General features: G+C 39.5%; 1 protein-coding gene across 2 annotated transcripts in view; it reads left to right on the top strand.

The window, feature by feature from the left end:
• Positions 1-27903, top strand: part of znf536 (zinc finger protein 536) — a 542639-nt gene that overhangs the window by 96529 nt on the left and 418207 nt on the right. For both annotated transcript variants that reach the window (XM_057853244.1, XM_057853236.1), the window contains exon 3: positions 19177-19226. The gene's annotated coding sequence lies outside the window, so the exon portion shown is untranslated. The remainder of the gene's footprint in view (positions 1-19176; positions 19227-27903) is intronic.

Below are 27903 nucleotides of genomic sequence, written 5' to 3'. Positions count from 1 at the left end.
GAGGAGGCGGTGTTACACATCAGTGTTGAGGTGCTCTCACTAGCATGCGTTGATTTTCCCTTGTGTGAAAGGAAATAAACGACGCTCTCGCCATCTACAAAACATGTTGCCTGGCTCTGCCAGACTATTCTCCACTGAGAGAAATAGTCTGGGAACCATCCCATTTACGGCCTTTTCGAGCAGATACAAAATCAATCGACAAATCAGATTCGTTTATTTGCGTGACGTGTTCTTCACGAGCAACGTCACTCTTGCGCGTCGAAAGTCGTCTCTTCAACAACACAGATGGTGAACGGCAGAGCCGAGAATATGTTCCAGTCCACGGTAAAATCAGTTTTAAATGACCAAAAACACATCGACACGAGTCATTGACAACAGTCTGTCTCGCGCTAGCCATGTTGAATAAACTCCGCTCTCTTCGTATGTTTACTTCCGCGCGCAGGTCCCTCGTCCTGCCGTCGCCATTTTACTAACGTCACGTCTGCCCGTCGCTGATTGGTCCACTCCGCTGTCTGTTTGCTGTGGCTTGCTCCGCCCTGGAAATTGTATCCGAGTGAATGGTGGCCAGACTCAATAGCTGGAACAGCGGTGAGTCTGGTGTACCAGGCAACAAAACATGCACTGCAAAAGTTCCACGAGGTGTAAAGAAAGCGTCCTGATTGAACACCGCTAACCCAGCAGCCATTTAAAACTGCATCACAGATTTTTTGAACGAATACGAGGCTGCTGCTAGCGCGAATGCTAAAGCTATTGAAAACACAAATAAAGTATAAAGGAAGCTAGTAGCTAATCATCGCTCATTTACGTTGATGCGAACCTGTTTGTTATTGGGGATGAAATTGATTTGTTTCGTTTCTATTTTTAGTTTCACTCTTCAAGTGATGGTTGAATAAAGTCTGCAAATTATACCAACGTCTTCTGCATCGTCATTTGGGAGTTTAGCTAGCTGTACAGCCAGGACTGAGCCTTAGCGTCTCGGTGAGGACAGTACAGTCGTATTCCCTCCCGATGCCGTTGACTGCAAGTCGCTTTGTTGTAATTTTTCCTCGTGAAGTGAAGACACACTTTCGAGCGTTTGAACCTACGTGCTGCCGTTGTTATGTTTACGGCTGCAATGCTCGTGCTAAACCATCGTAGCCTTTCATTTTCACCCATTTTCCTGGTGAAGTGCAGCCAAACTTTGGAGCGAGTGGTTCTTGGCGCAATGCTAGTTTGATGCGTCTGGACAACAGGCGTCTTTAGGAATCGTTAAAGGGATCGTTAAGGCTTTTTCATTGTGATGTCGAGGCTTTGAAACACTTGGAATTGGAATCGGATTTCAATTCCCGTTCCTAGCCAATTGTACATTGGTTGTGCTTGAATCCTCATTTATCTGTTTTATATTGTTTGAGGCTAAACTATTTTATTTTTAAATGCATTTATTGCTCTTGTGAAATGAAAGTGCAGAAGGGTTCATTCCGACTTACGCGGGAATCGTCAGCGCAGGAACAGAACTCGTTCAGAAACCGGGGACTACCTGTATTAATAGATTAATCGATTTTCTAAATAATCACTAGCTGCAGCCCTTCTTGGATGTCAAGCCAATGCTGTCATCAAAATGTAACATAGAAGTCACATAAATGTCAATCACAAAATTCACAGTTGTTAGCCATGCTTAGCTTAACACATAACGTCTGTGTGTGAGTACTGTTAGTCTGCCAGCCATCTTGTGTCTGAAAGGCGAATGAAGTATTTTAAGGGGCCAATGAATTTGACTGCGGCGAATAGGATGTTGCCACATGTTTTACTAAAGGAAATATAATGGCGCACTATTATTAGATCACATTAATCACGCGCGTGCCAAAGGCAGTGACAGGCGCGCTGAAAAGGATTGAAAACGCTGGTAATGGATATAAATTACCCATTGTGTGATAAAAGGATTCCCCCTCCGCACACACTCGTGTACCCCCCCACGCTAAGAAGGTAAAGAGAAATAAAACACTAAATGTGAGCTGGACATGTTTGCGTGTGCGTCTGTAATAAAAGAGGGTTATCGGCGCGGGATTAAAATTTTAAAGAAATCAGATAGTGACGGCGAGGAGGAGAGGAAAGGATTAAAAACAGATTAAATTGGTTTGGAGTGACGGAGATGAAAGGAGGATTGGGGCGGGGGGACGTACAGGAAGTGGGGGCAGGGCTGTTTTGACGGAACGCTGTCGGTCCAATCAAGCGCACCTCAAGATCTCATTACTGTGCTATCAATCTGTATTGAGCTTATCGATATTTTTGGAAGGTCCAAATTAACTTATTAGCTTCCGTTGACGTCAATACCAACTCATGGCATACGTATACTTTGATTTGCAGACGCGTGCGTTTTATACATCTTGGTGTTCAGGTCCATTTTCACTTGTCTCAACGAACTGTTCTACCAAGGACGTACAGTTGTGGTCAAAAGTTTACATACACTTGTGAAGAACATAATGTCATAGCTCTCTTGAGTTTCCAGTTATTTCTACAACTCTGATTTTTCTCTGATAGAGTGATTGGAACAGGTACTTCTTTGTCACAAAAAACATTCATGAAGTTTGGTTCTTTTATGACTTTATTATGGGTTAACAGAAAAAGTGATCACATCTGCTAGGTCAAAAATATACATACAGCAACAAGAATTAGCAATTTCTTGTGAGTGATTATTGACTTGAACAATCATTGACTTGAACAAGTCAGGAAAGTCACTTGGAGCCATTTTAAAGCAGCTGCAGGTCCCAAGAGCAACAGTGCAAACAATTCTTTGTAAGTATAAAGTGCATGGCACTGTTTTATCTCTGCCATGATCAGGAAGAAAACGCAAGCTATCACCTGCTGCTGATAGAAAATTGGTCAGGAGGGTGAAGATTCAACCGAGAATCACCAAAAAGCAGATCTGCCAAGAATTAGAAGCTGCTGGAACACAGGTGTCAGTGTCCACAGTCAAGCGTGTTTTGCATCTCCATGGACTGAGAGGTTGCCGTGCAAGAAGGAAGCCCTTGCTCCAAAAGTGACTGAAGTTTGCTACTGATCACCTGGACAAAAATAAGACCTTCTGGAGGAAAGTTCTGTGGTCAGACGAAACAAAAATCGAGCTGTTTGGCCAGAATGCCCAGCAAGAAAAGGTGAGGCCTTTAACCCCAAGTACACCATGCCTACCGTCAAGCACGGTGGTGGTAGTATTACGCTGTGGGGCTGTTTTGCTGCCAGTGGAACTGGTGTTTTACAGAGAGTAAATGGGCTAATGAAGAAGGAGGATTACCTTCAAATTCTTCAAGATAACCTAACGTCATCAGCCCGAAAATTGGGTCTTGGGCGCAGTTGGGTGTTCCAACAGGACAATGACCCCAAACACACATCAAAAGTGGTAATGGAATGGCTAAATCAGGCTAGAATTAAGGTTTTCAAATGGCCTGACTTAAACCCCATTGAGAACTTGTGGACAATGCTGAAGAAACAAGTCCATGTCAGAAAGCCATCAAATTTAACTGAACTGCACCAATTCTGTCAAGAGGAGTGGTCAAAGATTCAACCACAAGCTTGTGGATGGCTACCAAAAGCGCCTAATTGAAGTGAAAATAGCCAAGGGACATGTTACCAAATATTAGCGCTGCTGTATGTATATTTTTGACCCAGCAGATTTGATCACTTTTTTCTGTTCACCCATAATAAAGTCATAAAAGAACCAAACTTCATCAATGTTTTTTGTGACAAAGAAGTATCTGTTCCAGTCACTCTATCAGAGAAAAATCAGAGTTGTAGAAATAACTGGATAGCAACTTTTCAGGATGCTGAAATTGTCCCCACCAACTTTTAAACAACCCTATTTTCATTACACTAGAACTACCAAGGTGGATCAGTTGATACAAATCACGTTTGTAACTAGAGAAGGATCATTTGACCCTAATCAGCATATCTTTTATGAGCACTATGGTCCTTATTAGTCATTCCCATTCACACTCGCAAAACCACAAGGTTGGATTGCTCCAATTAACATCTCGAGTGTTTGCTGGGCAGGGCTGCCCTGGCTTTTTCGGACAGTGGACCGCTCAGGCAGGCAATCGGGCAGACAACCTTTTTATATATTTCAAAAGCTGCAGTTTGCCTAGTATGTACTGTATACTCAAGTTGTGTTTGCTATGACAAATCAGCTGTTTGAGCTGCTTTGGAAAGTTCTTTGTCATTGTGTGCTTCAACATAACAAACTGTGAACCTTGACAACTAAATGTTGGACTTGTCAAGACAAAGTAAAAGGGCTTGATTAGATTTGTCCCTGATGTTCTAACACTCAATATTCTAAAATCTAGACAGTTTGGCTTAGCAACAGTTCTGGATGCTAATCGTACTTTCATGCCACATGGCCCTCTTATCATTTTGACACTAACAAGTGTAACAAGTCTGGATTTGCAAATATTCAAGATGCTAATTGCAGCCATCCAGAGTGAAACCCCTCCTTCACACATGGTGCTTGATTGTTTGTTTGAGTGGTCTATTGTTTTGACAAAGCCAAGTAGTCAGTTTAGTATCGGGGTCATTTGACACCTTTCTGGTATTTATAGCAACAAAAAATAAAAACAAAAAACCCCGGTGTTTCCATTGATAAGGAGTTCAGTTACATTGATAATTTGGATGGTCTCCCCATATGTTGTAATAATAGAACAGACCCTAACATTATTAAATGAATTATTTTCATTAAATCACTTCGGAGAGGGATGTTTTTTTTTTTTTTTCGGTCAGCAGCAGCCACTGTAAGTCACGTAAAAAGACGTCAATGTTGTGGAAGTATGGGAAACACTACTAATTTTGCTACTGAAAGTCTGACCGGCATAAGAGTTAGCATAAAATTAAACTTAATAACCTACAAAACTACTGTCAGACCAGCCTCCATGAGGAACAACGAAGTCAAGCTATCCTTCCCTTGTTTGGATCATTGTTTGCATTGCGTGCATTACGGTAGTATCATCCCTACCTGTTTTCTCCACTAGAGGGCACTCATGCTCTTTGGATGAATGGTGTTTCAGTTCTGTAGATTTTTTGTGTCTTGCCGGAATTCAATGATTTTTTTTTTTTTTTTTGGCTTATGTTATAGGTCAAAGTGCAGTATGATTAATAACAGTTCATATAGATAACTTTGTGCTGAGAAAAAAATACTATTGTTTAAGTGGAAAAAAATCAAACATTGTGAACAGTTAGTCACAATGTTACTCATGTCTTGAGTATTCTTTTCTTCAAATACCTTTTTACTTGTTCTAAGTACATTTTTGGATGACTGCTCACCTAATCTTACTTGAGTAATATCATTTTGAAGTAAGTACTCTTACTTGAGTAAAATATTTGGCTGCTCTGCCCGTGAAGTGGTTAGACACTTGAGGTTGGCAAGAGAATACTGTACTGTATGATGAATGAATGAGGGTGACAGGAGCGTCTTGCTTGCAAGGCTAGTTGTTGCGTAAACAGCCCCTGTAAACACGTCGGGGAGTATCGTTCACTGTGGTGACCGACATTTTGAAGTGTGTGTGGTGGTGGGGGGAGGGTTGCGACGCTTCGTGTAGTGTGACATACCACCGACTGCTTCGGACAACTCACGACGACGTCGCAGGAAATTTGGCGAGTCCGAATTTCTGCTTGTCATCAGGGGTGGGATGAAATATCGAAATGGTGATGTATCGTGATACTTTGTGTCCCAAAAGGTTATCGATATGCTCCTGCCAAGAATCGAAATATCGTTGGGGCTCCTACAGGTCAGTTGGGTTAGGGTTAGACCCTAAACCCTAACCTAACCTTAACCCGAGTTGGAGTCTTCACATATTCATTTTGGGAGATCCTAACCCAAACCCTAACCCAGTACTTCTCAAATAATGGGTGGCAGTGGCGCACTCATTTTCTGACTGCGCGCAGTATTTTTGAGCTAAGCAAGAGCACACGGAAAAGAGATATGAAGAAGAGCTGTGCGCCGTTTCCGAAAGCCGTTTTCCGACCGGACTCACGCAGCGACCCACTATCTTCTCCGGTTGTCATGTGTCCGCCCGAGAAGTGCCGTTTTCAGCTTGGGATCGTCACGACGACCGCCCTCACCTACGGTTCTCCCTCAGCCGACAAATGCGCTTTTTTCGGGCCGTTAGCCTTTTGGCTTTGACTTTTAATACAGTGGGAGGTGACGAAAGACCACTGTTTACTGTGTCTAAAAATGATTATAGCGGACAGCCGGAAGCCAGATCAATTAAGACGCCACTTGCAGACATTAGACCCCAATCTCATTGATAAGCCGCCTGATTGTTTTTCAGCAAAAACGTGGCGAATATTGCCAACAATCGTCCCGCTTTGTCCGTGTTGTATCAGTAAACTAGTGAGCACTGTTAGCATGCTCAGTGCTAAATAACCCCACAATTTTGCAAATGAGATGATACTGTGAGCAGCGAAAATAAAAACTGTCATTTTGTCCAAAGACACTCTTTTTCTTTTTTTTTTTTTCTTCTATTGAGTTTAGTTTTTTTCGGTAAATTTGTTTTTGGCATATTGTCCTCACGAGTTAATGTTTCTAATCAATTTGATTTTCTTTTTTTTATTATTTACTGATTTTATTACATTTTATTTTTTCAGTATCAAATGGTCAAAAATGTACCTTGAGTGTATTTTTACAATTTGGATGTGATTTTTTTTTTTTAATTCTGGCAAATTGATGCGTGTTAAGTCTTTTCTGTTACAAACAAAACAATGTTAATAAAGTACTTTATTCTAAGTTCATTTATTTTATTGTTTTTTCTTTAATAGATAAAAGGACACAATGTTAGGCAGATGCATACTTATAATAATAATTTTATAGACAAATGATACGATTTACAGTGGCGGCAGAGAGCTTTGGGGGGGGGGCGCAAAATATTTACGTCTTCCTTGGGGGGGCGTACCAGAAAATAATTGAGAAGCACTGCCCTTACCTCAACCGGAAGTAAATGGACAGTACTTTTATAGCGCATTTATCTATACACTTATTACAATGCCCAAAGCGCTTTACATTAGCACACATTTACGCGCACATTCACACACCAATGATGCTGTTGCCATGCAATGCGCTGTCAACCCACTGGGGGCAAATTAGAGCTCAGTGCCTTGCCCAAGGCCACTTCGACAGTGGGCAGTTGTAGCCGGGAATCGAACCGCTGACACTTCGGTCCAAGGACAACTCCAGCTACCAACCCATAAATGTTCCAAAATCAACATGAAGTTACTAAAAATCAACGGTAAAAGGCCTAAAATGTGCCCAAATTAAACTAATTTGTTGCTATTGACCGTCCTGGACATCCAATTCGTTTGAAGTGGGAGGAATGAACAAATGTTCATTCACTGCCACCCTCCCAGCTTAAACTGATTGGACGTTTACTAGAGCTAAATTCCAATTCACAGCAGAGGTATGAAAATAGCTTGTTTTGTGTTTATTAGTTGTTTTGTAGAATATCCTAGAATGATTTCCTGACCAATGTATTGATATATTGCTTTGTATCTCAAACCCTATCGTATCTTGAGGTACCCACCCCTACTTGTCATACTGCATCGTGCAGTGGTTCTTAACCTGGGTTCGATTGAACCCCATGGTTCGGTGAATAAGTCTAAGGGGTTCGTCAAAGGTAAAGAAATGCAGAGCCCTATTTTCATACAGTTGCTTATTAAACCAGGTTCTGCACTGGGTCTCTTCCAATTTAAAGTCTTAATCTAATTTTAAACTGCTATTCCTCAATCTGATGGGAGGAGGAACTGGTTTGCTCAGTGGAAGGTTGACTCCCACTTGGTATGAGGGAATACAACAGCCCAATGGGCAGCGTGGTCTCAAATTTTGAGGTGTTTATAAAACATGCTGTCAAAATGAGAAGAATTTTCAACAGGAATTTGCTATAATTTGCTATTTAAGTTATTAGCTTGCTAGCTTAATATATTGGTTTTTAATTTGGACAAAAAAAAAAAAAAAAGTTTATTATCCAATTCTGAAGGGTTCGGTGAATCCACATTTGAAATTTGTGGAGTTCGGTACCTTTAGAAAGGTTAAGAACCACTGGCATAGTCTGACATGTCCTACAAGTTCCTGCTATTTGTAAATGAATATTGACCAAGAGTGTAACTTCGACCGGCACGAGCAATTTCAGCACTCAGCTTAGTTTTTGAGAGGCACATGATTGCACGTCTATCAGCCAATGACTTCATTGGAGTTTTATTTTTTTTAGCCAAAAATGAAACCAGCAAGCATCTTCAGTATATTAATCCAATGAGATCGGCATTCTCTATCAGCAGCAGCTTCCTGACTGATTTTTTGTTAGGACCTATAAATAAGCCATTGCGGTTGTATGCCATTGACAGCGCAAGACGTCCAATCCATTTGAAGTGGGAGAGTGGCCAGCAGAAGGATTATTGGACATGTCTATTATCACCTTTGAAAGGGCGACAAATGCAGCCATCTTGGGTAGGGCGACCAGCATGTGCGCTAACCTCACTTACTTTACATCCAAAACCTTGTTTCTGCCTTTGCCCCTAAAAATGTTAATCTTCATCAATCAATATCAACATTTGTACACGTTGCCTCCGTTTACATCAAAATTTCACCTTGTAATAAAGGTTAAACAACGTTGGGTGTATACCAAATTGGTTTGTACTGATGGAAATAAAAGAAAGCTTAGCAGGTACGGGGGTGTCGAGGTGCGCGCATGGAGGGGCTTGACGGAGGTCTGTCGGGCTTTTGGCACGGCGATAATGAGTCACATCTCCCGTGCGCCCGTTATTTATGGCCGACTTGGCTGGCAAACAAAAGATCAATAATTTTGAGCAAATCTAATGTTGTCCCCGCCGCTAATGCGCTCGTCCATCACGTCTGTCTGCCGCGCCAGGAGATGGACTCATTCCCTGTTTATTTGCACATCAAATGCAATTAGATCACATGGCTCTAATAACGCGCACGTGCGGCGGGCGCCCACGTCGGCCGCCGCACGCGCACGTGCGCATGCATATGGATGCCCAAATGATAATATATGTATCGGATGGGCGTCGGCTCCGGCGCATCAATCTTCATTTCTCGCTCAGACCTCCTGTTTGAAATATGACGGGTGTCACCGGTGCGCCTCCCCCCCGCCGCCCCGCCGCACGGGAGGCGCTCAAACATCCGTCACAATGGCGGCGACGTGTTGGCCCGCAGCGCGCCGGCGACGAGACAAGACAGGAGATCCTTCACTGACAACTAGCCCCGGGTGAGACGCGGCCTGCCACCTCCATGCTATTGGCGCGCCCCTTTTTTCAACCAGCCAGGTGGGCTTGATTTATCTTAGCTGGTGGAGGAAGGCATCGCATCAAAAAAAAAAAAACGCTTCTTTCTGTCCTTGCCTCTGCTTCGGGTTGGATAAAAACTTGTCTCAAGATGTCTGAATTGATATCAAACGCTTGTTTTCCTTCGACATCCCACCTCACGATTTAGGAGCTGTTTACACTACAACTAGCCTTGCACGCAAGACGGACCCGTCCTGATTCATCATACGGTAGCTCAGGGGTGTCCAAACTTTTTGGAAAGGGGGCCAGATTTGGTGTGTTAAAAATGTGGGGGGCCGATGACCTTTACATAGAACAATGTAAGCAAATTTTAGCAAGCCTTTCTATGTGTCACATTTGCTTCATTATTTTTTAAAATTAATAATTTCAACAATCTTGCAACTAGCCTTGTGGCGTTCTTTCAACTCTCGGGCTCATGCGAAATATCCCTGCTGCTGTGAAATTAAACTATCTTCAAGTTGCTTAAATGTCTCGCTGCGTATCCTCCCTGAAATCTTGTCGTACATGTCAGCGTGTCTTGTTTGGTAATATCGCCTCACATTGAACTCTTTAAAAACAGCGACTGTCTCTTTGCAAATGAGGCAGACACAGTTTGTTGCGTATTCTAGTGAAGAAATAGTCCAATTTCCACCTATCCTTGAAGCGTCGGCCTTTCGGAGTCAACTTTTTTTGTTGATTGTCGCCATTTTAGAAAATTGGGAGTAAAGATACACACGGGGTAATGTTGCTTAGAGTGCTGCTGCCTTTTAGTGGGTAAATGAGGAGCAGCATTTAGTGTGTAAGCTACTTCATATGCTGGTGGCAGTACTGCTGACCAATTTATTAAGTCTGTGTGCGGGCCAGATGTTATTGATTTTATGACAGAGGCTGCTGGGGGCCGGATGAAATTTGACCACGGGCCGCATTTGGCCCCCGGGCCGGACTTTGGACATGTCTGCGGTAGCTCATACAACACGTGTATCAATATTGTGAACTGGTCATGAAATTCCTGCTTTCCAACTCAAGTCGATTGTAGAGCCCCTCAAGCCAAGCTTCCCGCTTGGCGGCAGGTGTAAAGTCGCTACGCTCCTTCCCGTTCGCCCCGGGCGAGGTGTGAGGCGGCGCAATGACACACAAAGGTCACCTGGCCTAAAACGTCCCACCCGCCGGGTACTTGCCCTGCCCAACGTGCCCCCCGAGTTTCCAGATTAGGAAGTTAGCGTGAAGTCAATGGACGCCGTCCAAGTAGAAAACAGAGTGGAGGCGTGCAAGCACTTGTCAAGTCTCAAATAACAGTGGTGGTGTCCCATTTCTTTTGTGCCCTGCAATTAAATATTTGCGGTGCACGTACTTTGAAAACACTTCAAGTTTATATGAAAGTAATGAAGGATGTTTTTGCATTTTCCTTTAACTTATTGGGTGCCAGTGACTGCGCTAAACATCCAATAAGTGCTTAATTTGTAAATCATAAGGTTCCGGAACGCAAAGTACATATGACAGCGCAGGGATGACGAGACGGGCCCAGGTCTCGGAACATAAGAAATTCAGACCACTAATCTTGTGCAAGACGCTGCTGTGTCAACAACCGCAATCGAGCTGCTTGACTGGACGCTGAGTTTTTGTAAACCCCGATTGTTGATTGTGTTATTGTACAGCTTGTGGCCACGTGATGTATGTAACTGTACCATGTCTGATTGTGCGTCTTTAGTTGTATGGGGGATGGGAAACTGATAAGCATATGCTTCCTCCAGTCTGCCTTTATCTTCTTCTTCGGTTCCTTCGGGCAAATCATATCACATTTTGTAATTGTCAATAATTGTCAATGATACCAATGATGATGACAATAAATATTTCATTCATTTATAAGCAGAAAATGTTGCTGAAAACAACACGTAAATGCCTACTTGCCATGCTGTGGGACCAAGAAGCCTCAATTTCAGATAATATATAAATGTTATGACAACAATTTACAATTATTTAGGCTATACTCCGCACAGCACGGGCAAGTGCCCACATAACCACAGGTCAAACACACACAGTCACAGTCAAAATGGCCTCTGTCAATGGCATTGAAAGACAATGATTTAATTTGTATTCACTTCATTGTTAATTTCTGGTAGTTACTGGCAGGGCCGGCCCAGGCCATTTAGTGCCCTAAGCAAAATAATGCAAAGGTGCCCATATTTTTCGCCCACCATTTCATCACCAATACATGCAATCCAACCCATACGTCCATATTTTGTATATTAATCAGATTTTGTTTCACTGCATACTTCAAACTTCAAAGAACTTCAAAGATGTTAAGGAATAACTTTTTTTTTTTTCAAGCTTGTAATCAAATATCAAAACTCACAAAAGTCAAATAAAGCAAACTGTAGTTAACAAAATAGAATATAAATTAAACAATTGCCAAATTGGGGGCCCCCTAGTGGTCAGGGGCCCTAAGCAGCTGCATAGTCTGGGTATAGGCCGGGCTGGCCCTGGTTAATGGCCACTGGAAATTTTTGGGTTTTGTGTACATTTTGAATCACTTTCAGTAGGGCTGTCAAACGATTAAAATTTTTAATCGAGTCAATTACAGCTTAAAAATTAATTAATCGTAATTAATCGCAATTCATTAATATTTTTCTGTAAATTATTGTTGGAATGGAAAGATAAGACACAAGATGGATATATACTTTCAACATACGGTAAATAAGTACTGTATTTGTTTATTATAACAATAAATCAACAAGATGGCATTAACATTATTAACATTCTGTTAAAGCGATCCATGGATAGAAAGACTTGTAGTTCTTAAAAGATAAATGTTAGTACAAGTTATAAAAAATTTATATTAAAACCCCTCTTAATGTTTTTGTTTTAATACAATTTGTAAAATTTTCAATCAAAAAAATTAACTAGTAGTAACTAATAATTACACAATGCTCATGGGTGCTGAAGCCCATAAAATCAGTCGCACCCAAGCGCCAACAGAGGGCGACAAAACTCCAAAAAAACACAAGTAACAAATGCACATTGCACTGTGCTGTCATTTTAATCTGAGTGGGGCATGTGCGTTAATTGCGTCAAATATTTTAACGGATTAATTAAAAAAATTGATTACCGCCTGTTAACGCGATAATTTTGACAGCCCTAATTTTCAGTTGATTTTTATTTTGTAGGTTCATTGGTCACTTCCTGTGGATGTGGTGGAATTCTGGGTCACTTTCTGCTGATTTCCCGTCTCTTTCTGTTGGTTTTGATAGTGGATTTTGGGTCACATCCTGTACATTTCCTGTTGATTAAAGTGGATTGTCATGTTCACTGATCACTGCCTGTTGATGTGGTGCATTTCCGAATTCACTTTCTGTTGATTTCTGGTCACTTTCTGTTGGTTTTGTGGCACTTAAGGCTCACTATATGTTGGTTTTGGGTCAATCGCTGATCATTTTAGAACATTCCTGGTTCACTTTCTGTACATTTTGGATCATTTCCTGTTGATTTTAGAGCATTTCCGGGTCATGCCATGCTCATCGGTTACTTACTATTTATTTGGTGCATTTCCCGGTCACTCTCTGTTGATTTTTTTTGGCACTTACAGTTTCCAGGGTACTTGCGGGGTCTTAAAAATGTCTTCAATGCAATAATTTGAATTTAATATTATAATATAATAATATAATTTCAATAATTTGGCTTTAAAATGTCTCAGTCTCCTCAAATCTTACAAAAGGTCTTAAATACGATTTTTAAAGTTCTCAAAAATCAATTGACATTACTTTAATTAAAACATGCTGCAACGTCAGTCTCACTTTTAAAAGTTATATTTCTGAGGACGCCAAAACGTAGCTACAAAGCGGAACATACCTCTCATTTTCCTTCAAGTCTTTTTTTACGTTTTTTTTTTTTTGCTTAAAATGTCTTAAATTTGGCCAGTTGAAACCTGAAGAGACTCTGGGGTCACTATATGTTGATTTTGGGTCGCTCTCTGAGGATTTTAGCACATTCTTGGTTCATTTTCCGGACATTTTGGATCATTTCCTGTAGATGTTTAATTTTTTTTTTTTTTTTGGGGGGTCGGGTCATGTTCATTGGTTCCTTCCCTTGATATGGTGCATTTCCGGGTCAGATCCTGTTGATTATGGGGAATTTTTGAGAATTTTATATTCCTTTAAATGATGATTATCAATAGAGCAATACCGAAAGACTTTTTTTTTTATCAATGTAGCATTGAGTATTTTTCTGAGTATCAATATAGAGTTGAAAATTGTAGTGTTGTGGCATTTTTTGCTTATAGTTAGAGAACCATAATTTTCGCACTATAAGGCGCACCTGACTATAAGCCACTACCCACCAAATTTGACACGAAAATGATATTTGTTCATAGATAGGCAGCACTGGACTATAAGCCGCAGCTGTCCTCACTGTGTTATGGGATATGTACACCAAAAGATATTAACCGGTAACACTTTATTTGACAGCGGCATCATACCACTGTCATAAAACCAAATGAACCACGATGAAGCTTTGAACCAATTGGCTGCAAAGTGTCAATGCTTCAAGAAGCTTCATTTGGCCATCACCGCTCCGTTGTGGGATACAGTCAAACCCTGCTGTCAACACTATTGTCATTAAACATGCCTCCTAGCATGCATTGCAGCACTACAGATGTAAATAACAATCAAAATTCATGTTCTGTGCCAATTATTTCTTCGGTTACTGTTCCAGTTGTTTCATTCATTGTAGAGCTGAAACGAATACTCAAGCAACTCGAGTTTAAAAACTGATCCGAGTAATTTTATTCACCTCGAGTAATCGTTTATTTTGACAGCTCTAAGCATCACGTTTTGCTCGGACTACTTTTAATGCGGGACAACGTGCTGATGTCACGTGCGAAGAGCAAGAAGCAAAAAAAAAAACTTACTGCAGCCGACAACCGCTACAAACGACGCCGACGTTGCTAAATACTAGCCCGCACATGCTGCGTTAGTTGCAGGTAGCGTCCAATGAGTCTCACAGAGATCACATGTATGTTGAACTAGATGCACAATGACAGACTAGGCCGCGTCTGGGCAGCGTTAGCAAACAGCCGCCATCTTAAAGCAGTACAGCGCTAAGCGCTAATATATAAGATTAACGTTACTGTCACTACTAGCTCACCTTACGTTAGCACTGCGGAGGGCTAGGTTTCAATTAATTAAGACCACTTTCAATGCGTGGCTAACGTGTCTTACATACAGGCTTTAACATAACATAGCGTTGCGGAGTGATGAGGGTGTCAAATAAAAACTCAATAATGCTAACTATCAATTTTAGCTCAGTAGTCATTGCTGGATAAAACACCAAGTAGCACTAGTCCCTAATGTGCTCCAATACAGCCTGTATCATACATTTATTTTGAACAGTGCAAAAACTCAAAATCCTATCAGGACTTACAGTTTAGACTAACTTAAAACTTAACTAGAACTTAAAAATGGCTTGACACAAATAGAAATTCAATTGAAAAACGTGGGAAAAAATCCTAACTTTTAAGTGATGTGTGTTATCAAGCGTAAAGGCATTTTTAGGTGTGTTTATATATATATACTTTTTAAAAATAAGATCTAAAGGTTTTTTGAGTGAAAGCAGTGAATTAGTCTTTTTTTTTTATTCTAGTTACATCTGAGATGCAATTATTGGCTGTTTTCAACAATATACATCAAAAATGAAGACATTGATTGACTGAAAATAATAAAATGTCTTGTTTTCTCATGTATATCTATAATTGCTCTTCACCTAAAAATATATTTGTTTTATCGGATTACTCGATTAATCGATAGACTTTTCAGTCGATTACTCGATTACTAAAATATTCGATAGCTGCAGCCCTAATTCATTGCTAGTTATGGTATTTGGTAACACTTTATTTGACAGTGGCGCCATAATACTGTCATTAGACAATCATAATTATGACATGACACTGTCATGAGCATTAATGAATGCTTACTGTATAACAGATGTCATTTAGTGTTATCTAGCAAATTATCTCACTTTTGAATAGATGTAAAAGATCCGAGCTGGACATAAATGGAGTTAGTGACACAATTTGCTGGATGAGACTTAATGACATCTGTCATAAGCATTCAGTAATGCCCATAATTGTGTCATGTCATAATTATGACTGTCTTATAACGCTGCTGTCAAATAAAGTGTTACCTAATAACCCAAATAAATCAACAAATAAGCCGCATAGGACTATAAGCCGCTGGATTCAAAATGAAGGAAAAAAGTAGCGGCTTATAGTCCGAAAATTACGGTATGTAAGATTTATTGCTGCATTGTTTTTGGTTCCATGGCACATTTGCAGGAAAAAATGTCAACATTATGGCAAATAATGTGATTGCCCTACATGACAATTGGTAGACGAATTGCAAATATAATCGATGATTGATTGTCTATCAGAATAATTTGTGGCAACGCCAGTGTGCACGTGTGTGATGGTTTGGTAATATCGGGTGTCTCCATCAACGGTGGAAGAAAAGTAAGTGTGTGTGGCTGTGGGGGTTAGTAATGGTGAGTGGAAGAAGGGGGGTCAATCAGCAGGTTGTGCCTCCTTTCTCCTCCAGCCTGTGCCAGTCTGCCACTCCTGGGGCACGCTTCAGACAGGACACACACACACACACAATCTTGGCTCGCTCCCACAGAAGTGTTAACCCTTAGCGGGCCGCTAGACTTGTATCCAGGGTGAACAGGTGGTCCGACAAAACACGGGCATCAATTTCCTTTTGACTTATCCCAGCGTGTGTGTGTATGTGGGGAGAATGAGGCATAAAGGGGGAGGGGCTTATCAGTGAAGAATTACGAGCATCCTTAGTGATGTCATCATATCATGCCACTTCTCAGGTGTGTGTGTCAGCAAAGCTTCCGGAAGATTCTTAGGTCGTGTGGTGAATGTTTTTCCCCGAGTCAGCAGCAAAATCTGATTAAACGAGGCTGGAAGTCATAAAAAAATATAAAAAAAAGGATGAAGTGTCAAAATGTTGTTTAATGGCTGGTAAATCTACAACGCAAACAGTCATGTCGGGTCATGTGACCAGGATGCTGCAGGCGGCCGTAAAAAATGGTGGGAGCGTCTTTTTTTTTGTTTTTGTTTAATTTTTAACTGATTAAGATTGACACTAAAAATTAAAAAGATGCATTTTCTGAGCAAGAAGAATTATTTTGACAAAATACATATATCACTGTTTTGAATAAAGTTGTATTCATAATTTTGCATTTATCAGAAAAGGTGTCATGCCTTGTTTGTTTTGTTAGGATTTTGCCCTAGTGTTTCTTGTCCGTGTGATTACCCATTGATTTCACCTGTCGTGCCTGCTCCTTGTGTGTTGACCAGTCCGCTGCCTCTTGTGTCACCCACCTGTGCCCAATTGTCTCGTTATCCCAAGTCTGCACTTAAGTGTCCCATGTGCTGTCTGTTCAAGTTGTTTTATTTATAATCACTGCAAGTGCAAAACAGGTCAATAATTAACAATTTATAAAATTTTAAGAAAAAAATTAGTCAAGGTCGAGCATAAATCGAGCCTTCCATCATCAATGTAGAATGCACGTAGTATCGATATATGTCCATCAAAATAAGTGTTCCACCTGTAAACAAACGAACAAAAACATGCATAGCCCATGCATTTGGGGGAAAAAGCCCATGTGTGACTTGAAGATAAATGTTGGTTTTCCATTTCTTTATCGTTGTATAGCTACATTTAGCAACGCCATGAATGTCGCCGCTGTGACGCAACACACAGAATTGTTGCCAATTGAACATTATTGTACCTGTTATTGCTTTGTGGTGGCACTGTCTTGGTTCCACATCTCGCTTCATGAACACAAAATTCCCATGATCGTGTACAACCCCTAGCAAAACGTATGGAATCACCAGTCTCAGACGAGCACTCACTCAGACATTTAATCACGTAGAATAAACTGAGATAAAAAGCTTGAAAAATAATGAATTAGTTCAAAAGAGCAACTCTTTAGCATTCAGAAACACTAAAAGAAATGAATAAAAAACATTGTGGTGGTCAGTAAATGTTTTTATTATAGAGCAAGTGCAGGGAAATATATATGGAATCACGAGAAACAAACAGAAATAATCAAAACACATCTCTAGTATTTAGTAGCACCACCTCTGGCTTGCAGTCTCTGAGGTATGGACTTGAACACTATTCTTCATCAATTTGGTGCCAACTCTCTTTGATTGCAGTTGCCAGATCATCCTTGCAGGTCGGAGCCTTACTGTGGACAATTTTTTTCCCCATTTCCACCACAGGTTTTCAATAGGGTTGAGATCTGGGCTATTTTCAGGCCATGACATTGACTGGATGAGTCTTTCTCCAATGAATGCTTTAGCTCTTTGGCATGCTGCATCGTCATCTTGGAAAATGAGACATATTTTCAATTGAAGGGATAAGAAAGCTGTCTAAAAATTCAATGTAAACTTGTGCATTTATTGAAGATTTAACCATAATCGGATTTTAGGGGGGGCCAGGGCCCTGGTGGCTGAAAAGTGTCATTTCATGTAATTGACTTACCTACATATATATAAAAGTTGTAAAGCAATAAAACTGCAACAAAAATGAATTAAATGAACAAAAAAACATTTTTATAATGGGTCGAAATTATTTTTAGAGCACCTTAGACAGTCATTTGTGTTGCATATAATTTAAAAAATATATATATATGTAAGTATTCTTTGATTGATTTTTTTTTTTTTTTTTTTTTTTTTGATTGAAGCAACTTTTTGGGGGATTGAATGATTTGGATGCGAATGTCCTAATCATAATATGGCCCAAACACAAAAAGGATTGCTTCAATCAAAGAAAAACTTTTTCAATGAAAAATTAAGTGTTCAAATTTTTCAATCTCAAATATTTTTTCGCATTCAATTCTATGATTGAACATTTTCTTTTTTTTTTTATTGAAGTGATTTTTCTTTTTGAAAATCTATATTTTTTTGAAGCAACTTATTTTTTTGATGGAATAATAGAGAAAAATGCCCCAGCCAAAATGTGACCTAAACACAAATCAGCATTACCCCAACCAAAAAGTTGCTTCAATCAATACAAAAAAAAAAAAAAAAAAAAAAACGACTTAAATAAAAAGATAAATAAAAAAAATAATAAAAATAATCAGAAAAAAATAACTTTCACATGCAGTTTTTTTTTTTTTTTTTTAGTTTCAAATTTATTTTTGCAATCAAACACATTTTGTTTTATTTGATGAAGCGACTTTTTTTGGCTGAAAATATATATTGTAATTGAAGCAACTTAATTTTTTTAATTTTTATTGAAGCAACATTTTTTGATTGAATAATAAAGACACAAATCTACCTCCATATGGCTCTACCCAGGGGATACAATTTTTGACTGGGGTAACTACATTGGCAAGACACCGGCGGGCGTACCGAATTCAATGGATGACGATCTTGGCGAAAAGTATTGCCTACGCAGCCTGATTTAGAATTCCCCTCATGAATGATGGGAAACAAAAAAAACGATCATTGTCAACGTATTATTATATTCTTGTGAGTTAATTTTTTATGCTGACACTGCCTTTTGGGGTCATCAACATACCGCCCCAAAAGTCAAACTCTGCCTATGGATTTACCCACAGCCATCTCCCCAGTTTTCGATTTTTGTCTTATTATTAAATATCTTTGAAATGGTATTATATATTCATTTAAGTTTTGGATAATACTACCTCAACTTTAAACACACTTTTATTTTTGTTTCTATGCCTGAATTCTATTTGAGATTGAGTGTATATTTTGTGTTAAAACTATTCATTGTTTTCTTTTTGGATTGAAATCGGTGCAAGTTGAACGCTTACAGGTTTCAATTACATGTTGGTGAAAGTTTCTCCTCTTCTCTGTGATAGGATACAGCGGCTCGGACGAGAGGAGCTGACGCCGACCCGGCTTAACCAGGGTAAGTCTGGTCACGTGACCGCTACATTCCCTCCTCCCTTTTCACCCTCCGAGAGGTCACTCTGGGGCCTCCGGGAGGTCAATGAGGTCAACCCAGGTGAGGCGAGCGGGAGTTCTTCCACCCGGGAGGCGTTCGTCTTTGGAGGTTGCGTTGCAGAATCGGCGCGTAATTCCCACTTAATCCCATTATCTGATGCTGCTTCAAGGGTTTGTCCGTCTGTCTGTCGGTAAGCCGTCCAGACGCTTACGTAACATAGGTGCGCGTGTTGTTCCGTCGGGCGTCTCGTCGTGTCGGTGCGAGGTCGTCGCCGAGGACGTGAATCATAAGGTCTTCATATTTTATTTACGTGTGAAATGTGCGGAGGAAGACGGGGAGGGGCCACGTGTCACCCGATCCCCGGATGATGATGTCGCTCCTCGCCGGGGATCGATTCCGACCCTACCCCGGGGAGGGAGGCGGGGCCGGCGGCTCAAGCGTTCCTATTGATTTATACCAAATGGGCACTTTTGTGGAAGGCAGATGTCGAGCAATAACAATCGCTTCTTCCCTTTTAGACGAGTTTCTAGTAAAATCTTACTCTGAAGAACTCGTTTGAAACATTGAAAGGAAGCCCTAACTCTGGCTTTTTAACTCATTCGCTGCCATTAAGCGAAACGGACTTCAAATCCATTTCAACTGGGATGTCAAGCATTGAATGATCATGTTTCCGTGTCAATGACATTGTGGACTGTTTGAGGGGGGGCTTTATGATTGGCTGAGGAGTAATCATTAGATTTTTTTTTTTTTATGTGTGTTGGATGAAAAAATGTAGGATGATATACAATTTTAAAATTGAAAAATTCAATGTTTTTGCCTTCAGAAATGAATGGGGCCATTGGAATAAATTGGATTTTTTGGAAGGTTAAATTTTGGTGAAACCGTACATTTTGCTCAAAACCTGGATGCAGCCTTTGTGCACCCTGAATTTCTTGGTGTGTAAATTATGTGAGTTGGATAAAAAAAAGTGTAGGATGAGATACACTTTGAAAGTTGAAAAATTCCATGTTTTTGCCATTAGAAATGAATGGGGCCATTGGAAATAAATAGGGATTTTGTTTGTCAAATTTTGGTGGAAGTGTACATTTTGGTCAAAAAACTATGCAACCTTTGAGCATCTTTATTTCCCGAATGTCTTGATGTGTAAATTATGCAAGTTGGATAAAAAAAAAAAGTGTAGGATGAGATACATGTTTAAAGTGGAAAATTTCAATGTTTCGCCATTGGAAATAAATGGGGATTTCATTGATCAAAATTTTAGCGGAACCGTACATTTTGCTCAAAAACTGAATGCAGCCTTTGTGCACCTTGATTTCCTGAATGTCTTGGTGTGTAAATTATGTGAGTTGGATACAAAAAAAAGTGTAGGATGAGATACAATTTGAAAGTTGAAAAATTCCACGTTTTTGCCATTAGAAATAAATGGGGCCATTGGAAATAAATAGAGATTTTGTTTGACAAATTTTGGTGGAAGTGTACATTTTGGTCAAAAAAACTATGCAACCTTTGAGCATCTTTATTTCCCGAATGTCTTGATGTGTAAATTATGTGAGATGGATAAAAAAAAAAAAGTGTAGGATGAGATACATGTTCAAAGTGGAAATTTTCAATGTTTCCCCATTAGAAATGAATGTGACCATTGGAAATAAATGGGGATTTCATTGGTCAAAATTTTAGCGGAACCGTACATTTTGCTCAAAAACTGAATGCAGCCTTTGTGCACCTTGATTTCCTGAATTTCTTGATGTGTAAATGATGTGAGTTGGCTAAAAAGTGTAGGATGACATACAATTTGAAAGTGGAAAAATTCCATGTTTATGCCATTAGAAATAAATAGGGTAATTGGAAGTAAATAGGGATTTTATTTGTCAAGTTTTGGTGAAACCGTACATTTTGTTCCAAAACTATGCAACTTTCAAGCACCTTGATTTACTGAATTTCTTGGTGTGTAAACTATGTGAGTTGGATTAAAAAAAAAGTGTAGGATGAGATACAATTTGAGTGTTGAAAAATTCAATGCTTTTGCCTTTAGAAATGAATGGGGCCATTGGAATGAATAGGGATTTTATTGGTCAAATTTTGGTGAACGTGTACATTTTGGTCCAAAACTATATGCAACTATGCAACCTTCATTACCTGAAGTTTTTGGTGTCTAAATTATTTGAGTTGGATAAAAAAATGTGTAGGTTGAGATACAATTTGAGTGTTGAAAAATTCAATGCTTTTGCCTTTAGAAATGAATGGGGCCATTGGAATGAATAGGGATTTTATTGGTCAAATTTTGGTGAAAGTGTACATTTTGGTCCAAAACTATATGCAACTATGCAACCTTCTTTACCTGAATTTCTTGGTGTCTAAATTATTTGAGTTGGATAAAAAAAATGTGTAGGATGAGATACAATATGAAGTTGGAAAAGTTCCATGTTTTTGCCATTAGAAATGAATGGGGCCATTGGAAATAAATGGGGATTTTGTTGGTCAAATTTTGATGGAACCATACAAAAATGTAGGATGACATTGTTGAAATTTTACCTTTTAGCCAGATTTTTTTTTTTTTTTAGGTTTTTGCCATAAAAAATGAATGAGCCATTGGAAATAAAATTTTGGTGGAACCATACATTTTGCTCAAAAACTGTAGGCAGCCTGTGTGCACCCTGAGTTCCTGAATTATTTTTAATTTGTAAATTATGTGAGTTGGATAAAACAATGTAGGATGAGATACATTTTGAAAGTTGAAAAATTCAATGTTTTTGCCATCAGAAATGAATGGAGCAATTAGAATAAATTGGATTTTTGGGGGGTCATATTTTGGTGGAACCGTACATTTTGGTCAAAAACTTCATGCAAGCTTTAAACATCCTAATTTCCTGAATTTCTTGATGTGTCAATTATGTGAGTTGGATTTAAAAATGTAGGATGAGATACAATTTGAAAAATGAAAAATTCAATGTTTTTGCCATTGGAAATGAATGGGGCCATTGGAAATAATGGGCATTTTATTGGTCAAATTTTAGTTGAACAGTACATTTTGGTCAAAAACTTTCTGTAATCTATGTGCACCCTGATTTCCTGATTTTTTTTAATACATAAATTTTGTTAGTTGGATAAAAAGTGTAGGATGAGATACATTTTGAAAGTGGAACCATTCAATGTTTTAACCATTAGAAATGGATAGGGCCATTAGAGATAAATGGAAATTTTATTGGTCAATTTTTGATGGAATCGTACATTTTCTTCCAAAACTGTATGTAACATTTGAGCACCTTGATTTCCTTAATTTTCTTGATGTGTAAATTATATGTTGGATAAAAAAATGTAGGCGGAGATACATTTTGAAAGTGGAAAAATTCCATGTTTTTGCCATTTGAAATGGATAGGGCCATTAAAACATAAACAGGTATTTTATTGGTCAAATTTTGATGGAACCGTACATTTTCTTCCAAAACTGTATGTAACATTTGAGCACCTTGATTTCTTTAATTTCTTGATGTGTAAATTATGTGAGTTGGATAAAAATGCAGGATGAGATTAATTTTGAAAGTTGAAAAATTCCATTGTTTTGCCCATAGAAATGAATGGTGCCATTGGAAATAAATGGGGATTTGATTGGTCATATAAAGGTGGAACTGTACATTTTATTCCAAAACTGTAAGCAACCTTTGAGCACCTTGATTTCCTTAATTTCTTGATGTGTAAATTATGTGCGCTAGATCAAAAATGTAGGATTAGATACATTTTGAAAGTTAAAACATTCCATGTTTTTGCCATTAGACATGAATGGGGCCATTGGAAATAAATGGGGATTTTATTGGTCAAATTTTGGTGGAACCGTAAATTTTGCTCACAAAGTTTTTGCAGCCTTTGTGCATCCCGATTTCCTGAAATTTTCTATCTGTAAATTATATGAGTTGGATTGAAAATATAAGATGAGATACATTTTGAAAGTTTAAAAATTCAATGTTTTTTCCATTAGAAATAAATGGGGCTTTGTTTTGTCGTGTGCATTGAAATCAAAATACTGTGATTTGTTGGAACGTCTCAAAGTTGGAACAGTGAGAATCCGTCAAGGCAAGTGGGCTGCTGAAAAAGTGAACAGGAATATTACATGCGGGGAACTTTGATTTCCAAAGCATCGCCACAAATTACGACAATAATGGAGTTATAGTTTTGGCTTGTGAGAAATGTAAGCTTGTGAATTGAGTTGACGAGAACCCTGGAGTTAGTATTCTTGAAAGTTTCATCCAAGTGCTCCAAAACAGAGGCAACATCTGCTTTAAAAGTGGCCAGCGGTGTGCGCGAAAATAAACGGCGACAAAAGCTTGCAGCGCAGTTGAGTAAAGCTCAATGAGGCGCGGAGGAGGCCGTGACAAATGAAGATAAAAGACAAGATGGCCGCCTTCTCCTTGTTCTTGTCCATCCGTCTCCTCCGGGGCACGTTTAAGCGTTGAGGCATTTGCCCATTACGTGGCATTAACCTCATTACAAAACACTCTTTAGCCACCAGCAGATCAAATTGATTTACAGCTGCCATTTTGTCGCGCCGCTCTCGATCAATGCTCAAACTCGGCTTTCACGCCGCGCGCTTTTTCCCCCCCTCCTCTCCGCTGGTCCTTAACTGCTTTTTAATTGCGTTAAATGTTTCCGTGCCGTTGACGGCGATTGACGTCTGCTCTATTTTGTGGGAGGGGCTAGGATGATATCTGCGAGTCCTCCTTCTCAAGATGATCTATCAGCCAATGAGTTAACTACCACTACTGCTTTCCCTTCTCGTTGTACATCAAAATAATGAAAAAATATATACCAAACCTAAGTATTTGAGAATATTCGCCAGTGTATGAAATGGAATGATTGCTGCAAGCCCTCCCAGTCAACATGGATTGGACGCCTAGCGCCCTGTTCATTGATCACAGGGTTTTTTGGGGTGTTTCTGTTGTTTTTGGGTTCCTTGTTCATTTTAGGAGACTTCTGGGTTACTTCCTGTTGTTTTTGGATTGTTTTGGTACATTTGTGGCATTCTGGAGTCACTTCCTGTATATTTTATATCTATTCTGTTGATTTTAAAGTAATTCTTGCTACAGTTCTGGGTGAGCGGGGAACCTAAGTGTAGTGAAAGCAGGCAAGGTGGCAGTGGTAACAATAGTTTATTGCATAATACTTAAGCTGTCTGTGTCCAAATGATCACGCGGGCATTTGGCGAGTGAGCAGGTAAGCTGTCAAGGCAGGCGAGCAATGCAGGATCTCTAGACAAAGTCAGCTTCATAGAAGCATTACATATCTTGGATCGAAGTGAACACTTGAGTCACAAACTCGTGGAGTTGAGTTGTTGATCTGGCGACAAAGTGAGGCCAGGAACTGGCTTAAGTCGGATGTGTTGAAATTCGCCTCCCCAGACAAGCCGCACGGAAACAGTGACAGCTGAACAAAGTGCCGCTCTGCCGATGCCGCCTCCGCGCGTGCCAACCGGGAAGGCGGAAATGGTTCAATATTAGAAGAAATGTCTTGTTTTCTCATGTATATTAATAATTGCTCTTTACCTAAAAAAAATGTTTTATCCGATTACTCGATTAATCAATCAAATTTTCAGTCGATTACTCGATTACTAAAATATTCGATAGCTGCAGCCCTATTTTAAAGTAATTCTTGCTACAGTTCTGGATCAGCGGGGAGCCTAAGTTTAGAGAAAGCAGGCAAGGTGGCAGCGGTAACAATAGTTTATTGCATAATACTTGAGCTGTCTGTGTCCAATCATATTTTGCTTTTCAAAAAGTGGACACAAATAACAGACATAAATAATCCCCGTTTAGGCTTATATTCAAAGTTTATATGGATCGATAGCATGCACGCACCGTCCGTGCACGTCACACACACATACGGGCAGTTTGTCCCGACTCTCGGCCGTGGAGGCAATGTTGAAATATTGCTCACTTGGAACAGAGAAAAAACTGAGCATTCTCATGCTTATCCTCAACCCATTTTTATTTTTTATGACTGTTGTCAAGCGCAGCTCTTCCCCAAAAGCCTTGTTCACTGCAAGCTAGGCGCTAATAACGCACAGGTGCATCGCTACGGTAACGACTCTCTCGCTATTTGATGACGTAATTGCTGCATTAAATCCGATTTGCGGGACTGGACAGTACAGACCGCCGAGACAGTCTGGAAAAATGTGGCCCAGATCGGATTTAGACCACATACGAAAGTGACCCAGATCGGATTTGAAATGGTCCCGTTCTATGCGACTTGTCACGTTCAGACCGTCAAGTTAATGCCTCACTCGAGTCGGAAAAACACGAAAAAATCGGATTCGTGCATTAAGACCTGTAGTATGAACGTAGCCCTAGAGTCACAAACTCGTGGAGTTGAGTTGTTCATCTGGCAACAAAGTGAGGCCAGGGACTGGGTTAAGTAGGATGTTAATGATGATCAACTGCACCTGTTTGGACGCTCACCTATCGGTCCAATCCTGCAATCAAGACACACAGACACTCAAGGAGAGGGAGCAGGGGCCCTAACAATTCTGAGTGACATGCTGTTGTTTTTGGATTTTTCTGGTACATTTGTGGCAAACTGGAATCACTTCCTGTACATTTTTTATCATTTTTTTGTTGATTTTAAAGCAATTCTTGTTACAATTCTGGGTGAGCAGGGGATAGGGTTGCCACCTTTCAGAAATAAAACAGGGATTATCAGGGTAAAACGGGCAAATTCAAAATAGTTCGGTGGCTTAATGCGCCATGAATCTGCTATGGCAGCATATAGACATATTTTTCTATCAAACACAACAGTTGTTTTGGCTTAAAATACAGCAGTTTCTTTTAAAGAGGAGTGCAAGAGCAGAAACTGCTTTTTCAGTCTTGTCTGTGTTTTCCACCATATACATTTAACATGCTTTTTTAATCAAAAGTCATTGAGTATTTGTGGGAGTATCTATATCAAGTTAAAACTTTTAGTACATGAAAACAGGACTTGATGGTTTGACTTTTTTTTTTTTTTTTTTTTTTTGTGACTTACTCAACACAAAGAAACATGCGCGTGTGTTTCTCAAGCAGGGATGTCAACACTTGAAAAATCAATCACCATCTGGGCTCATTTGCTACTCGGGGGTGAGGGCCGGGTGAAGGGGGTCCGTGGGGGTGCGGTAACGCTTGACTACGTACACACGTGCGACTTCCCTTTCTCGCCTCTCCCCTCTTTTTTCTATTTTTAAGTCTTTGCCATCAGAGCAGGTGCTCCCTCCCGGCACGCGAGACGAGGCGTCGCAGGGGGGAAGTTTATTGGTCGCTGCCTTTCGCGCACAACCCGATGAAGAGGATATTGTCATTTGCGGGTGCGCTTTTACATTCTGCGTTGATGAAGGTAATATGTAAAATGCAAGGGCGTAGGTTTGGTTTTAATATTGTTAGGGACGATATAACGGCGTAACCTGCATGTACACTTTTTGCTGGGGACGGGACGTTAATAAGACCAAACAGATTCAGGGCCACATTTCTCACCAATATGAACCTAATGAATTGATAGGCGAAATGATTAATGCAAAATAAATCTGTATTGACTTTCACGCTGCAAATTTAAAGTATAACGTCTTAATCTGATAATATTGTTAAATCTAGTCAAATAATTTTCTCCATCTTTTTTTTGAGTCTTAAAGGCTAGTTTACAGATTAATGCGTCAGATTCTTCCACTTACTTTAAGTAAATATTATTATTTGTTTATATTGAGCTCATACATCTAAAAGTTGGTCATTTTTCACCTAAATCAAGAAAAAAAATCTTTCAAATAATGTTTTTAAGGAAGAAGAATTAAGAGCATTTCTGACAAGTTTTTAAGACTAAATATACAAACTTTTTGCTTAAAATAAGTCTTAACCCTATATTGCCAAATGTATCACATTTGATACACCTAAAATTTCATGATTTTGAGACTAATTCAGAATTTTGACATTTCTTTTTGGGAAAAAAAAAATGATGGATGCAAGTCAACACATGCATCTGCAGGTTCCATGAAAAAAACAAACAGGATTTAGCAAGCGTTATAAATATCTGAGCGCTTATTACATATATTCATTTTGACTTTTCTTTTCACAAATTTGAAAAGTTTCATTAGGACCGTATTTTTCCAATTTTGGGATTCTCTGATGATTGCTTCATATTGCTGGCATTAAAGGGTAAGCTTATTTTCAGCTAACTGTTTTTATTTCAAGAAATCTCAGTGAGTAAAATCGACTAGAAGCACTGTAGCAGTAGCAAAATTAGTGGAGTGTTCCCCACCTTCACAACATTGACGTCTTTTTACATTACTTACAGTGGCTGCTGCTGGCAAAAAAACCCAAAAAACTTCTAATGTTCCTCATCTTTGAAGGGGGAGGGGGAGGCGGCATGTTGTATTTCTGTCTGGTTGTGAATGGGTGTGTGTGTGTGGGGGGGGTTAAATCATCAGCCAATCAAACATGCGTTTGAGGGGAAAAAATAATAATGGTAGGGTCTATTCTATCATTACAAAATATGGGAAGACAATCTAAATTATCTATATAACTAAACTCTTTAAGTAATGCAAATAAGGTTGCTTAAAAGTTGGTGGGGACAATTTGAGCATCCTGAAAAGTTGCTAGTGTTATGTCCCTACTGTCCCTATGCAAACCTACTC

The sequence above is a fragment of the Corythoichthys intestinalis genome, chromosome 1 (assembly GCF_030265065.1).
Source record: "Corythoichthys intestinalis isolate RoL2023-P3 chromosome 1, ASM3026506v1, whole genome shotgun sequence".
In the NCBI taxonomy this organism is placed as follows: Eukaryota; Metazoa; Chordata; class Actinopteri; order Syngnathiformes; family Syngnathidae; genus Corythoichthys; species Corythoichthys intestinalis.
Note: the sequence above shows the minus strand (reverse complement) of the source record. Positions and strands in the feature narration are given on the sequence as shown.